Source organism: Ursus maritimus, unplaced genomic scaffold (genome assembly GCF_017311325.1).
Source record: "Ursus maritimus isolate PB19 unplaced genomic scaffold, ASM1731132v1 scaffold_1, whole genome shotgun sequence".
Taxonomy (NCBI): Eukaryota; Metazoa; Chordata; class Mammalia; order Carnivora; family Ursidae; genus Ursus; species Ursus maritimus.
The window spans coordinates 90794575-90810732 of record NW_024423343.1 but is presented as its reverse complement, the minus strand read 5'-3'; the positions used below and the strand labels follow the sequence as shown (position 1 = coordinate 90810732).

Here is a 16158-nt window from a genome sequence, read left to right as displayed (position 1 = left end):
TGTACTGCACTGGTTCTTCCTCATCTCCCTGCCCACTTAAGGTTAGAGTATACCAGGGCTCAGTTCTTAGTAACCGTTGCTCTATCCTTTAGAGATATCATTAGTATCATGGCTTTAGATATTACCTCTATGCCAATGACTCCCACATTTATATACAGAGATCAGACGTGTCCTGAACTTCAGACTCATGTATCTAACCAAACATCTCTACCTAGCAGTCTAATGGGCATCTCAAACTTAACTAAAACTGAACTCTAGATCTTTTCTCTCAAACCCTATTCCACCCACAATCTTCCCCATCTCATCTTTCCAGTAGTCCATACCAATTCCTTGACTCCTCTGTGTCTCTCATCCTGCATATTCGATTCATTAGCAACTCCTGTTACACTGAAAATATGCCCAGAATCCCACCATTTCCTACCACCTCCAAATCCGCTCATCCGATGTGAACCACTATTATCTCTAATCTGAATTTCTGCAAGAATCAAACTGATACCCCAGCTTCCACCTCCCTCCCTACATTCTCCCCTCAATGTAGCAGTCAGTGAGATACTTTGAAAAGGTAAGTCTGATCATAACACTCCTCAGAACTCCTCAGCAGTTCCCAGTTTTACTCAGATAAAAGCTCTTTAATGGTTTATAAGCCCGTCTACAAACTGCTCCCACTCCTACTACTGTCCCACCTCACTTTTTCTTCTCTGTCACAATAATGTCCTTACATGCTCCTGCTTTGAACTCTGCACTAGCCGGTGTGCCTGCTTGTATCACTCTTCCCCCAATTATCTATATGGCTACTTCTCTTGATTCCTTCAAGAATTTTTTCTGAAACATCAAATTTTCAACTTACTTAAAATTTCAACTTTCACACTTGTTTCAGCAGCATATATACTAAAATTGGAACGATACAGAGAAGATCAGCATGGCCTATGCACAAGTATGACACACAAATTCATGAAGTGTTACATATTTTTGAGAGAAAGAATTTTAAAGTAAATGTGGCAACAATATGTGATTCTGGGTCAAGGGCATATGGGAGTCCTTGGCACTATTCTTGTGACTTTCCGTATGTCTTAAACTATTTCAGAATAAAACTTTAAAATTTTAAAAACAAAAAACAAACTAGAATTGCAACTCCCTATTATCTCTTCCTTTCCCTACGTTTTCTTTCTTGACAGCACTTATCACTTTTTAAGACACTGTATGACTTAGTTTCCTACTGTGGTTTTGTCTTTCCCCACTAGGGTATAAGCCCCAAAAGGACAGAGATTCTTGTCTGTCTTGTTTCTTGGTGTATTCCATGCACCTAGAGCAGTGCCTGGCACCAAGCACTCAAAATTATTTGTTATATTCCAAGTTTCAAACGACAGGGGTACCATGATTAGACAGACAGTCTAGAGGTAAAGTAGTTCATAAAGAAGAAGAAGTATAAAGTAGGACCATAGGCGTGCATGGCTGAACTAGTGTGGAAATCAAATTCACAGGAGACACAGCAGTCCAAAAACTAAGAAACTAGCATGTTGTGTCAATTGGGCTACACATTCAAACGCAGAAGTCACCCTAAGTAGACAGACAGTAAGTCAAATTCAAGTTATAGCAGGGAAATTGGGGACAGTTTGCCTAGTGATTAAGATTAGATGGAAGGTTGTTTATTGAATACAGATTAAGGCTCCCTATTAGGATATTAGGGTATTAAAACACCCTAAAGAGTTCTAAGATAGAAAGTAAACCTATATATGGAAATTTCTTCCTACTACAGAATATCAATCAAATCTTCTGTTGAATTTAAGATCAAATTCAGTTAATCCAGATAACTAAATTTTATAAATTCATCTTAGTCAAACAAAAATGATCAGTGGAAATGGTTCCAAGTAATACAGCAATTTGGCTACATAGATACAACCAGTAAATGCTGTGACAATGAAATGCCTTAACAAATCTTGGAGGACCTACAATAAAACATCTGATTACTCACTCCTCCTGTCCTCCCATCCCACTAATAATAGAAGGCAGGTGGATAGAGGCAAGGGAAGAGGACTAGAAGCCAGGAACCTCAGAATATACCTCTCCCAACTAGGGATGTCATCATGTAATAACATAAATAATTCCAAGTTCCTTATTGGAAATATAAATTTGGCTTGAAAAAGTGCCAGTTCTTGCAAGTGGTTAATATGGACGTCTACTGGTCAGCTCTGCTTTAAAGTACTTGGATTCCAGAAACCACAGATTCACAAAAAAAATAAAACAAAAGTCTGTCATAAGTTTCAAAAGGTAGTCAATGAAGAGGTCTACTTATCTACTCAAATATTTTCAAAGTGATTATATACAAAGTCATATACTCAGTCACAGAAACTCTTCAGATCTGACCAAGACTTCAAATTTTAACATATTCATTGCCTTCATAATAGCATACATTCTCTTTACGTTTATATCTGATGTAGCTATATTTAAAAATAGTCAGTTAAACTACAACCTAAATTAAATAAGTGGAAATCACATTTTTTGTCAGTAAAACTGAATATTCTAAAATGATAATAGGTTAATTTCAGTAAATTACAGAATTATATAATATTTAAAAAATCATTTATGGGGCTTTAAAAACTACCATATCTAATACCGAATTACTTTAAAATCAAGGACACTAGAACCTTTCATTCTACAGGCAACTGTTTTCAGAATAATGATAAAATACCTCCCACTTATTGAGTGACCTGTGAGGACATTTTTTAAAAAACTCTTGTATTTCTCAAAACAACTCACAAAGTATTATTATCCTCACATTAAGGTCAAGAAAATTGAGGTTCAGGAAAATTGATGTGAAATAATTTCTTACCAGTTGGCAAATGGTTATATTAAACCTGGAACTGTGATTGTTCTAATTTTTAAGTCTGAATTTTTGCCATTATACAACACTGCCTCTCAAAATCACTCAGTTGACAAATACTTTTTGAGCGCCCATTATGTACCAGGCATTGCAGAAAATACCAGATATACAAAGATGAATTTGTGCCATTGCAGCCTCACATTTTAGCCCAATCTAGGGCAGAAATAAGAGTTATAAATAAATAACTGCAACACAATGTAATAAGCGCTATGAAAGTCTGTATGTGAATACCATATAATAACGAAAGTGTTTGCTCTGTGTAAGGTAGCAAACAATCAAAGAAGGCTTCACTTATGAGAAAAAAAATGCTTGGTAAAAAAGAGAACTTAAATTAAATATTTTTTAAAAGATTTATTTGAGAAAGAGAGAGAGCGCGCACACGATGGGGGTGGGGCAAAAGAAGAGGGAGAGAATCCCAAGCAGACTGGGTACAGAGCCCCATACAGGACCCTGAGATCATGACCTGAGTCAAAATCAAGAGTCGGATGCCTAACAATGAGCCATCCAGGAACTCCTTTATTAAATTAAATATTGATGCAACTCTTAAGTTGAAAGTTGAAGAGCGGGGTTTGCAGATGGACAATCAAGATAAAAATATTTTAGAGAGGAAGAAGCCTTATTTGCAAAAGCACAAAGTTTCAGAAAATCCTAAGCAGTTTAGTATAGCTAAAAAATACAATACTTGTGACAAGTGGTAAAGAAGTAATAACAGGCCAGGTCAGGGAGATTCTCATATGCCATGCGAAAAAAAGAGTCTGGACTTTACCCTGTAAGAAACCGGGGGCCTTTCTTAGACTTTAATCAGGCCACTAGTTTACAAAGATTACCTTGTCAAATACTGAAGAATAGATGTGAAGGCAGGGACAACCTTTTAGAAGTCAGTCCAGGTAATACAATTTATAATTTCTTGGCTTCAGACTCCTATATTTAATTACCTACCTGACATTTTGGACACGTCACAGACATTTCTAGCCTAAACGTCCAAAACCAAAGTCTTATTTCTCCACCAAACTTGTGCGCTCCCTGTCTAATCTCTCAGTAATAGTATAACCATGCAAGTTACTCAAACCAGCAACTTGGATTCACTCTTGATTTCTCCCTCTCCTTGAGCCACCAAATTAAATCCATTTATTATTAATTATTCCGAGGGCATATCTCAAATGCATCCATTTCTTTCCAGTTCCATTGCCATCCAAAGCTATCACTGCTCAACTGGAATACTGCAATAGCTCCCAAATGGACTCCCTGACATTTTCCTTAATATCAGTTGGTTTCCTTAAAGCACTTATTATAATTAGCAATTCCTTTTATCTATTTACTTGAATTTTGTCTTTCCCTCCTATTAGAATGCCTTCATAAAATCAAGGACCTATTAGAATGCCTTCATAAAATCAAGTGTCTTGTTTATCATTTTATTTCAGCATGCTAGCATCAGCCAGGTCAATAAACAATATCAACAGACACTATTTCATGTGTTTTATGTATATGAAGTCATTTAATCCTTACAACGACCTGCGATGTAGGTATTTTATTATCTCAATTTTAGAGATAAGAAAACTAAGGCACAGATTGTTAAGCTACTAATCTACACAAGGTCACCCAACAAATATATGGCAGAAAGTACATGGCAGAACCCAGAATCAAACCTTGGCAGCCTGGAGCCCATTTTCTTGATTATTAGCCAGCACTTCTCTTAGTTGATGCTCAATAAATATTTCTTGATCAAATAAACAAATGAGAAGAGGAACACGTTTAGGGGACATGTTAAGTTTGAAGTACTTGGAAAAGGCTATGAAGTACAGAGGGATAGTTATAATAAGTATGCAAAAGGGGCACCTAGGTGGCTCAGCCAGTTAAGTGTCTGCCTTCGGCTCAGACCATGATCCCAGACTCCTGGGATCAAGTCCCGCATCAGGCTCACCGTTCAGGAGGGAGTCTGCTTTTCCCTCTGCCCATCCCCCCGCTCATGTTTTCTCTCTCTCTCTCTCTTTCAAATAAATAAATAAATAAAATCTCTTAAAAAAATAATCAGGCAGAAGTCATCAGATTCTACTGGAAACCACATGTAAAATGCAAGCCCCTTTATAATAAAAAGTGATCATATAATTTTTAAAACTTGGACATGCTCTTAAACTGCTACCTTTCAGATCCAATTCCGTAACAAAAACATGTTTTCACAAAGCACAGAGAGTCCCACTGAGCCTTGACTGTATCTGATAAATTCTATATTATGAATATGAAATGAAACCCTTGTCATTAAGTAGCATTCAGTATCTAAATGTTAAACTTGTACTTTATTAAAATAAAGAAGTGCCAAGATGTACTTTTGACAAAATGATACCAAAATCCATCTAAAAAATACAAGAAAATATGAGAATAACAAGAAAATATGAGAATAACAAGAAAATACCTAAAAAAGAAGAGTGGAAGCACATTTTACCTTCTTGATACCAAAACATAGTCTAAAGTTAGAGAAATTAAGATAATGTGGTTCAAGTTGAAGACAGAACAATGAAAAAAAAGAGTCCAAACAAAATCAAGGATGTATAAATTGTAAAATTAAATATAAGAACAAATTTTAAATTATATATACATATTATTTTTTATCATCTAATTTATAAGCATCACAAATAACCTAGAAACTATAAAGAAAAAAGGCAGATTTCAAAAGTAAAATAATTAAAAGTATTTCATGGAAAAACAGCATTAAAAGTTAAAAAGACAAATTTCAAAATAAGAGTCAAGGCTTGCAAAAAATATATGAGAGTTAAAAACCTAAGAAGTACTTCCTTTAAAATTATTAAGAGATTATGATAAATAATAATAAGCTATTTAAAAGGTATTAAAATGCTCAACAGAATTCAATTACAAACAAAATAATGAAGAATCACTTTTTGTAATCAGATTGGATGAAATAAAAGATGGCAAGTAAGTGCTCTCAAACACTGTTAGTAAGAAAGAAAACGGGCACAACCTTTCTGAAGAGCGATTTAGGAACTATAGAGTATTTGTGGCTAAATAACCTACTTCTAAAAAGTTGGATTTACAGGATACTCAGACAAGCATATAAAGATTTGTTCACAAGAGCATTCTTTTTAAAAGTTAATAACTGACCCAACAATCCCACTTCTGGGCATACATCCAAAAGAAATGAAAACAGGATCTTGAAGATATATGTGCACACCCATGCTGGCTGCAGCATTATTCACAATAGCCAAGAGGTAGAAGCAATCTAAATGTCTATTGGCAGAGGAACAAATAAATAAAATGTAGTATATACATATACATTGGAATATTACTCAGCCTTGAAAAAGGAAATCCAGTCATACACTACAACATGGATGAAACTTGAGGATGCAATGGTAAGTCAAATAAGCCAGTCAAAGAAAGGGCACTACTGTTTGAGTTCACTCATACAAGCTATCTCAAGTAGTTGAACTCAAAAAAAGTAGAATGGTAGATGCCAAGGGCTATGGGAGGGGGAAAAGGGGAGTTGTACAAAAAGTACAGTTTCAGTTTTACAAAATGAAAAAGTTCCAGGTATCTGTTTAATGACAAGGTACATATACTTAACACTGCTGTACTATACACTTAAAAACAGTTAAGATTGTAAGTTTTATGTCTTTTACCACAATCAAAAAAGTTAATCAAAAATAATGTAAATATCCATCAAGTAGGAATTGATTATGTTAGAGACATACAATGAAATACCAGATAGCAGTCAAAAATGATATTTTAAAAATGATATTAATATATATCCAGTCATATCCACAGCCTATTGTTGAATTTAAAAAAAAAGATTTACGAAAAATCAAGGTAGTATGATAGCATTCATGCAAATGTCTGTACCTATAATAGATCCTTAAGGATATTCACCCAAATGAAATGGTGATATCTCTGGAAAACAGTATTACATATGACTTCCTTTTTTATAGTTCCCTTGTTTTTAAATGCAATGACCACATACTATGTATGTGACAGAGAATACTTCAAAAAGAAGTGACTGCCACCGTTTGTTCCAGAATTCTAGAACGGAATTTTACATTTCTCTCTCCCTTTGCATGTATAGCACATATTGGGGAATTAATAAATATTTGAGAAGATGAGTAGGGAGTAAGAGATCATAAATGAGACAGACCTGGATATGAATCTCAGTTCCAAAATTTACTGATCAAGGCCTTAAAGTCTTAATGAATGTCACTGAACACCAATTTCTTCAACTATAAATGTCACATAGCAATACTTGCAGATTGTTTCAAGAAAAATCTACTTAAAGCACTATCATTCCTGGCTGAAGAAACACAATAAAATGATGGCCACAGTCACTATTTCTTGACTTGAAGAACGCAGGACACAACAACAACAAAAAACTAAGCATCTATAGAAAACTACACTGCAAAATTATACTGAAAATTCCAACTGCATTAAGAAAACAAGAGCTCTATATTGTACACCTGAAACTAATAATACTATGTTAACAAACTTGAATTAAAATAAAAAATTACAAAAAAAAAAAAGGTAATGCCTTGACTGTTGGTCCCACAACACTGATGCTTTACTAAAAAAAAAAAAAAAATGGTGATGGACCATTTTTTATTATTAACCCTGCACCCTTCCGTAGCTTATTTCCTTCCAACCAGTCCTTAGTAGTGTGTTTGTAAATGAGGGAGTTGTTAGCTCAGAACTTCTAAGGCCATTTTTAGTCAAACAGACGACCTGAAGCCATGCTTCATGTAAGCAAAGCGGCTAAAAACATTAGAGGCACCCTCCAAAAATACACGGGTGCAGTCTAATAGTGAGCAAGTCATAAGATAGGAAAAATGGGACTCTGGGATTGAAGACTAGGGGTAGAGAATGGCATTCTGGACTTGGAAACTACCGCCATCCCATTTCACCCACACTTTCTTAAAACACAATTACATGCAGTTCAACTTCCTATCGCTCTCGAAAGAAACTACAAACTTGCCCGCCACGCCACTCCGAAAGCCACACCTGGTGTATTCGCTGCAGAATCTCCAACTCCCGCCACAGGTTTGGCTTGCGTCCGCCCCAAGGCGGAAATGACTTCAAAGGGACAAACTGAAAGTAAGAGAGTTCAAATGCCAAGAATCTAAAACCCCTGGGGGGTTCTGTGAAAACTCTTCTCTGACTACCCTTTTCTTTTATGCCTCCCTCTTCTACTAGGGTGTTGAAAAGGATTCGCCACACACTTGCAACTGATTCCCCGCCCCAAACTCCAAATCGTTTGTCCCCTCTCATTGGCCAACGAAGTGCCATGGGTCTCTCCCAGGAACTACAATTCCCGTCAGGCCCGACGGGAACTAAAGGGAGGAAAGGACAGCGGCGGGGGCAAAGAAGATTGGGAAATGTAGTCCCCTGCAGGCCGAACAGCGCAGTAACCCCGCCTTCCCTCACTGAAGCTGGAGAAACCAGGTGTTCGGCTTAGAACCCGTTACCGCTAAAGGGAGGAGCCAAGCCCTTAAGCCGCATTCCTCACTTCCCCCGACATGGAGGATAAAAATGTTTATTCGCTCCAAGGAAGCTCTATAAATATTCCCTGAAGAAATATGGTTGTCTTTCCAATATCTCCAGGTCAGTAAAAACTCCACAGAACTCCTCCACCTCAGGCTCCCAACTCGTGGGAAAAGGTGGCTTTTTTACAAGTGGGCAAAATGGCTGTCCTCTTAGTTTTACCATTGGTTGTCCTTTGCGTCCTTCAAGGGCGGTTACTTATCACCGATTGGTTCTTTTTCCCTTGAGGGTGGAGGAAGATTTGGCACGGCTCTCCCGCGGCCCGGGAGGAGATAAAGGGGTGGAGAGAAGGCAATTTGTTCGGGTCTGATTGGATGATTCTCATGTCACTCGGAGGATGTATAACCTATGATTTGTGGACTGCCCCTCAAAGAGAACGAAGAGGTGGGGCTGGTGCGTGGTGGGAAGGGGCGGGATTCTGCCAGCCGCGGCTGCCGCTGGAGCCGGTGTCCGGGCTGGTGATGGGGTTAATTCCCTTTCGTAAGACTCTTACTTGCACCCACCCAGCCCCGCCGTCGCCCTGCCGCGCCGCGCTCCAACCGCCTCCTCCTCCTCCTCCTCCTCAGTAACGCGGGTAAGAGATGCCCTCCCCTCCCCCCTCCAGCTCCCCGGGAATAACGCGCCTCGCTCCCCTCCCCCGCCCGCCAACCGGTAGCGCTAACGGAGAAGGAGGCAGGCAGGGGAGAGATGTGTGTGAGAAGGTGGCCTTCCCCGCCGAGCCATCGGCGCTCCAGCCAGGCCCCCGCCGAGGTGCTGCTGCTGCCAGCCCGCCGGGAGGTCGGGTTCCGAGGGAGCCCGGCTCGCCTGGCCCGCCGCTGCAGCTGCAGCTGCATCCACTACCTTGTGCCCACCGCCCCCACCCGGGGGCCATGTGAAAAGCAAACCCCTCGAGGCCTAGCGGAGGAGGCAGGGGAAAGGTTCCTGAGTCCCTGCCATGGCTGCTGCTTGCTGCTCTTGCAGCCCCAGGGACTCGGGAACCAGCCACTGCAGGCCTGCCAGGAGCGGGTGCCGTGCGTGGTTCTGCTCTCTCGGGTGGCTGGCCCGGGTGCCTCGGGCTCCCCGGCCCACCCCACGCCTCGGCCCCCCGCCTTGCACCGGGAGAATTTTCAGAAAGGAAATAAAGCATTCCGACCCGTTGGTGAAATGTGGGCATATCTTGCCTGTGGTACCAGAAAAAGCACAATGGGATTATTGAAAAGAAAGTTGAATGACTGTCAGTGCCACGGACCTCGGGGGTCAGATTTACACACCTTATGGTTGAGCCTTAGGCTCAAACCTGTTTTTGAAGTTTTTTTGTTCTCGTTTTTTGTAACTAGGTGCAGAGGAGAGTGCCTCTGCTTTTTGAGCTTGCTTTTATGTAGAAACGAATAGTTGAGGCTATCTTGTCCCGTATGTAATTGTCCTGGATAGCAAGTTAAGTAAAAGTAAGGCTTAGGAAATAGCAGATGATTTTTCTGCTATGATGTCCTAGAAAATATGTGTGTATAGATCTAAATATCCATGGTTATAGTTTGCCTAATTGTAAATCTGAAGAAACCCTTTGCTGTTAGCTTAGATGTCATTGATTACAAGAACTTTTGAGTAATGAAAAGGTGGTTAAAGTCTAACTGGAAGCTAACCTAGTTGTAATATTTGAAAGCGTAAAATCCATGTAATATTTTATATAGTCAGCCGTGTAACTAGAGTAATTGGGCATGCTTCAATTTAATAAAATTTGGCATATTTGGGAGCGAATGCTTTTTCCTCACACATTGATTAGGAACTCGTCTTTTCACACCTTGTGGGGGTTTTTTTTGGCTGGTTTTGGTTTTTTGTTGTTTTTTTTTTTTTTTTTGCGTGGGTGAGTATATCCTTTAATGGATTCTGTCGTTCCTAGTAGACATGGCTATATCAAAGGTAAAATTTTAGGCTCACTTCTGAGGCTTAACTTGTTAAGCAAACTTGGGTTCTGAAGAAAAAATCAGAGTTTTGCCTATGTGGTAGACCATTTCTTCAGGGTCTAAGGAGACCCTACTGGCTTAATGATCTTACATATTCTAATACACTTGCATACAGAATTACATAGATCCGAGATTTAGGGTCTGGAAGAAGTATGGATGTGTGCTAAAAAAATGAAACATAACCCTGAAAGGTAAATTCGCTCAGCTCTCCACAAAGCACTGATTTGTGTATATATATTCATGTATCATTCAGCTTAGCATTTTCTAAAACTTGTTGGTTAATTGATAAGTTATAGAATTGATACTTTCAGATCTCATATACTTTATGTACAGAAAGGGCTGATGAAAATATAGGAGGCTTTTACATTCTGTTTATTAGTGGTGGGACCCTTCTGTGAGCTTCAGCTCAGTTTCTTCATGTATAAAATTGGGATGATAGCGCTTAACTCTTGGAGTTGTGAGGATTAGAGATGAAGTATATAAAGCTCCTACTATTGTGTTTAATACTTATTATGTATTATTAAATATTAACTTATTAATGCATCGTGAGAGAATGAGTTATTTACATACACAAGATGTTGCAGACTCAGAACTTGCTCTGTTATGACAGGAGTACTATGGGAGTTTTCATTTATATAGGAGCTTAAATTGGTGAAGTTTGCTGCTAGCCATTTTCAGAGTAAAAGGTATGTGGGAAACTAGTAATCAGATACTGAAGAGTTGTTGATTTTATAGAAGGTTTTTAATTTTGCTTTAAAATCCGTGTTTGGAATATATTTCAAATGAATTATTTGGAATAAAAGTATGCGGTAAATTGTTGTAGTGATAAATTATTGTAAAATCTTTTAGATTTTAGTTAGCTGATAGGTGCTTCAAGGTATATACTGTTGCTAGCCATATTCACTGTGCTATCAGGCTACTCACAAGCACCTCTTTAAAACAAGAGTTAAGTAAGTCATTTGAATTCATTATGGCCATAGGCTGACTGCAGTTTTGTTGCTGTTTTTTATTCTCAGTACTTATCAGTACTTGAGTTTTTCTTTTCTGTGAAACAACATCCCAGACACATTGTTCTTTCTCTTTTCAGGCACTTTTGAAAATGTATTGGTCTTCACACATAATAGTGCCTTTTGAGTTTGTCCCAGTAGACAGATTAAAGTTTAACATGAAAAGTATTATTATGAAGTCTTCTGACAGTAAGGCCTGGACAGGGTTCAGGGCAGCTGTACCTTATGCTGAACAGTGAACGAACCCAGTACGATTGGATGCTCCTTTGGGGAGCGTTACATGGCAGCAGCAGTAGAATATTTTATAAAATTGAAATAAACTTATTCAAAAATTTTGCAGAAGAAATGCACTGCCATGCCTTGACATATAAAAAAAGATTTTCTAGTACTGGCACTTTAGAATACCTAATTATATGCATTTGAGTTGATGTTAAGTTTTAATTCCACAGAAATAGAGGAGCACTGAGAGTTAAAGGTTTTATTTTCTCCGTTCTTGAAAATGTTACAATAATAAACACTTAAGACTTAATGGATTTATAATATATTGTTGCTATTTAGATTAGAAAATTTCACTCTTAACACTTTCATGATCTATTGTAAATACTCTTGACAGTCTGTGTGTCAAAGAGGTGTGGCTCAAATAGCAGTCAACTTTTCAAATGGCTCTTGTAGCTCCAAATCATAGAATCTATACTCTTGTCTTTGTAGTCACACTTGTATACAGTGATGATAACTTATTATTTATAACTTGTAATTTAAGATAACTAAGCTACATAAAGAGCATGTCAGTTTTTTCTCAGTGTAATAGTAATTTTTCCTAAAAAAGTAAAATAGTCTTGCATTTGATCCTGTGAAGTCTCATGTTTACTAGTAATACAGACATGTGCAAAGAATCAAATCGTAAAATGAAACGAAATTTTATTAAGTTAACTTTGCTTTCCAAATAAGGATATGTTATCTAAATTAAGCAAATTTGTTTGTACCTGATAAGATGTAAGCATGTGTATTTCTTTTTCAGAATTTAATTCGGTTAGTCATTGGGTGATGGTTGAAATAAGACGTGAGTTATTTAATCCTGACTCAAAGCTAGTTCTGTGTCTTATTTTCCAACAGTTTGGTTTTTTCCCAGATTTTGTCCTTGAAATTTTTGCCTCTTCTTACCTTCTTAGTCTCTACATGTGCCTATTAACTTAAATTTTTTTCCCATGAGTTTTGAAAGCCTGTACTTATGATCTTTGTTGTTCTCTTTGTCTTCTGAATTGTAGATTTGTAACTTAAAAAAAAAAAAAAACTTCTACCTGTACGCTCACTTCTCTAAGCAAATCATGAGGTTTTTGTGCCTTCTTATTTCATAAATACTAAACTATATAGCATGTTTAAATGGTTGTTCTTATAGCCTGCTTGACTAGTATTTCATATACAACTCCCTAAAAGTACTTTCTCTCGAAAAGAAATTAAGTAAAAATAAGTTACATATGTTTTTATTCATGACCTTTCTCCTTGAAGGGCAATAATTTGATATCATCTTGCCTAAGAGTTTAAAGTACTTTGATTTGACTTCTCCCAACTCTAGTTTTATCAATGACAGATAAAAATTAATTTAGTGGGCTAGTTGTACAGTTAACTTCACTAACCTTTCTTCTGCTTGAAAGAAATTCCATAACCGGTATATCACCTTATAGTCTGAGCTGGAAGTTTAACTGCAGATTTACCTTGATGATTTGTTTCTCAATAGAGAGGGAAGCTATGGAATTTAATTAGAAAAGAAAGGTTTAATGTGGGGAAAAAAACTGTAAATGTATGCAAAGCAAGGACTTAAATGAACATAAGGCCCTCATTTTTAAAGTGCTCTTGGGAAAAATGCTTACTACAGAATTGCAATGTTTAAAAATAGTATCTTTTTGCTGGTAACAACCCAAGTCCCTTCCTTGAGTGAATGGTTAAACTATTCTATATCCATACCATGGAATACTATGCAGCAATAAAAAGGAACAAAACATTGATAAAGCAACTTAGGTGGATCTTAAAGTAATTACACCAAGTGAAAAAAACAATTTTAAAATGGGACAACCATGTGGTCTCATTTATATAACATTCTCAAAATGTCAAATTATAGAGATAGAGCACAGATTAGTGGTTGTCAGGTGTTAGAGATGGGGTTTGAGGGAGCAGGATGGTTGTAAATATAAAGGGGTAGCATGAGGGATCTTTGTAGTAATGGAACGGCTCTGTATCTTGATTGTATGGAGACTACCTATATCTACATTGCATAGAAACACAGACAAATGGGGACACTTAGGTAGCTCAGTTGGTTGTGTCTGACTCTAGATTTTGGCACAGGTCATGATCTCAGGGTGGTAAGATGGAGCCTGGAGTCAGGCTCTGCACTGGGCGTGGAGCCTGCTTAAGATTCTCTCCCTCTGCCCCTCCACCCTACCCACGCAGGAGCACTTGAGCATATGCGTGCACTCTCCCTCTCTTAAAAAAAAGAAAAAGAAACAGACAAATGAGTGCATGTAAAACTGGCAAAATCTGAATAAGGTTGTATATCAATGTCAGTCCCTGCTTTTGATGTTGAACTTTATTTACATAATGCTATCATTAGGGGAAACTGAGTGAAGAGTACATGGGAGCTTTTTATACTATTTTTTTGCAACTTCCTATGAATGTATAATTATTTGAAAAATAATTAAGTACAAAAACCCCCCGATATTTACATATATGTTCCTGTATAGTATTGAAAAAAAGTATAATGTTAAGCAAATACCCTTTAAAATACCATTCATACATTTTATGTTGTTCATTTGTGTTAGTTTTTCCAAGTCAAGTTCACGTGCATCTGAGCACAACAGAAATACCTCTACATCAAACATATCTAAGGTGCAGTTTCTGTTTTCATTTTATATGCCTTGTTTTCCCTAAATGGCAATTCTTTCTTCATTCTCCTTTTATAAAGGCTTGCTGCCCTTTCAGTTTTCAACCCCTCTTCATATAAACTAAAAAGAATCTGACATTAGTTATCTATATTGTTCATTTTCCAGTTGCAATAAAAAGATTTTATCAAGAGGCTATGTATTCATTATTTAACCAGATGTTTATATATTAAACCTATTGACTATCTGTAAGATAAAATAAAAGACGTTATCGTTTTGTAAAGACACACAGAACCAGCAAATAAATCATTTGGGGGAAGAAAGTGATGTAAGTGCTTGTTAAGTTACACTGTGTTTACTGTATGACCCTACACATTTTAATACAAAAATACTAAATGTTCTAAAGCAATTGGAGAGTAATGTGAGGGGGTGAAAAGTGTAGACCAACAAGTTGGGGAGGATACATTTTTTGTGATATGGATGACCTTGATCCGTGTGGAGTTAATTTTTGTGTGTGGTATGAGGTAGGGGGTCCAAATTCATTCTTTTACATGTGGGTATTATTTTTATCTCTACACTATTTGTTGAAAACACTGTTCTTTCCCTGTTGAATTGTCTTAGTTCCTTTGCTGACCATAAATGTAGGGCCTTATTTCTCAACTCTAAATTCTGTTACATTGATTTATAGGTCTATCACTAGACCAGTAGTACCACACTGTTTGATTATGTAACTTTGTAACAAGTTTTGAAATTGGGACTTGAGTCCTCCAGCTTGGCTTTTTCAGGATTGTTTTGGCTATTCTGGGTCCCTTTTATTTCTTTATGTTGTTTAAGATCAGCTTGCCAGAAGCCAGCTTGGATCTTTGATACAAATTGTGTCAAACACATAGGTCAGTTTGGCAATTTGGGGAATATTACCATTTTTAACAATATTGAATGAGAGTGTGTTAAGATTCATGTGTAAGATTCATTCATGTGTTAAGATTCATTTAAAAAGAATAGTACACTCATTGCATGTTAATATAAATGCCATATTTTTATGAAAAATAACTTTTCAGAATTCAAAAATAGCAAGAAGAATGGGATTGTTTTACATTTTTGCAAATCTCCTTAATATCTGACTTATCAGAAGATAGCTGGGTTCTTATATCTGTTTTTGCATTCACTCTGATAGGACATGTGATTTTGGTTGAAATATAAGAAGACAGTTTGGCCACAAACCAATATTCAGAAGAAAAGTGAGGGACCTCATGGACCCTTTGAAAGGATCTTGATCGACAGTGGTTCTTGAACCACCCTTTGAAAACAGCTTGTCCAGTAGAAAGAAATATATGTTTGGAAACTTAAAGACTTGATTAAATATCACAAGTCTGCCACTGAAGAACTGATATGATTTTGAGCAAGTAACTTAGCCTTTCAATCTGTTTCTTCGTCTGTAAAATGGGGATAATGACGCCATACTTTGAAGGGAGGAAACAAATCATGCCTGCAAGGTTTGGGGTATATAGAAACCACCAAAGAATCGATTCTTGTTCTTTTTCATTTATGCTTGTCCACCTCTGTCTATTGTATGGGATTAGCTAATTTTTTTTCCGCTGAAAGTTTACATACCACAGCATGGTAACCTTTATGTAAATTTGGTTCATTGTAGTAGTATTTACTTAAGAGTGGAGTTTTATTCATACAGTCTTTTATTATCATTCCTTTTAGTTACAAATCATGGTAAGAAGGAAAGAGAAGGGTCAACAAAGAAGGTAAAAGAATTTATCAGAAATGAGGGAGTAAAATTGATGCCTCCTTTAAGACCATTTGTCACTCACTCCAGTCCTGCTATTAATGTTGAAGAATGAAGGAAACTGCAAAAAACAAACAAACAAACAAAAAAAGTCTGCCTTAAATTAAAGAATGGTTCTTTAGCATGTATT

The 16158-nt window shown here is 37.2% G+C and overlaps 2 protein-coding genes and 1 non-coding gene across 4 annotated transcripts in view; 2 read left to right on the top strand and 1 right to left on the bottom strand.

The window, feature by feature from the left end:
• Positions 1 to 8530, bottom strand: part of ZRANB3 (zinc finger RANBP2-type containing 3) — a 302057-nt gene extending 293527 nt beyond the window's left edge. Inside the window, exon 1 of the mRNA XM_008695852.2 lies at positions 7874 to 8530. The gene's annotated coding sequence lies outside the window, so the exon portion shown is untranslated. The remainder of the gene's footprint in view (positions 1 to 7873) is intronic.
• On the top strand, positions 869 to 971 carry LOC121099994. Its single transcript, XR_005831721.1, has one exon. It is a non-coding gene; the product is annotated as a U6 spliceosomal RNA (small nuclear RNA).
• Positions 8531 to 8688: 158 nt separating the features above from the next.
• The window catches only part of R3HDM1 (R3H domain containing 1), a 195610-nt gene continuing 188140 nt past the window's right edge, over positions 8689 to 16158 (top strand). Inside the window, exon 1 of one of the 2 annotated variants that reach the window (XM_040645475.1) lies at positions 8689 to 8987. The gene's annotated coding sequence lies outside the window, so the exon portion shown is untranslated. The remainder of the gene's footprint in view (positions 8988 to 16158) is intronic. The other variant, XM_040645483.1, reaches the window with a different exon arrangement.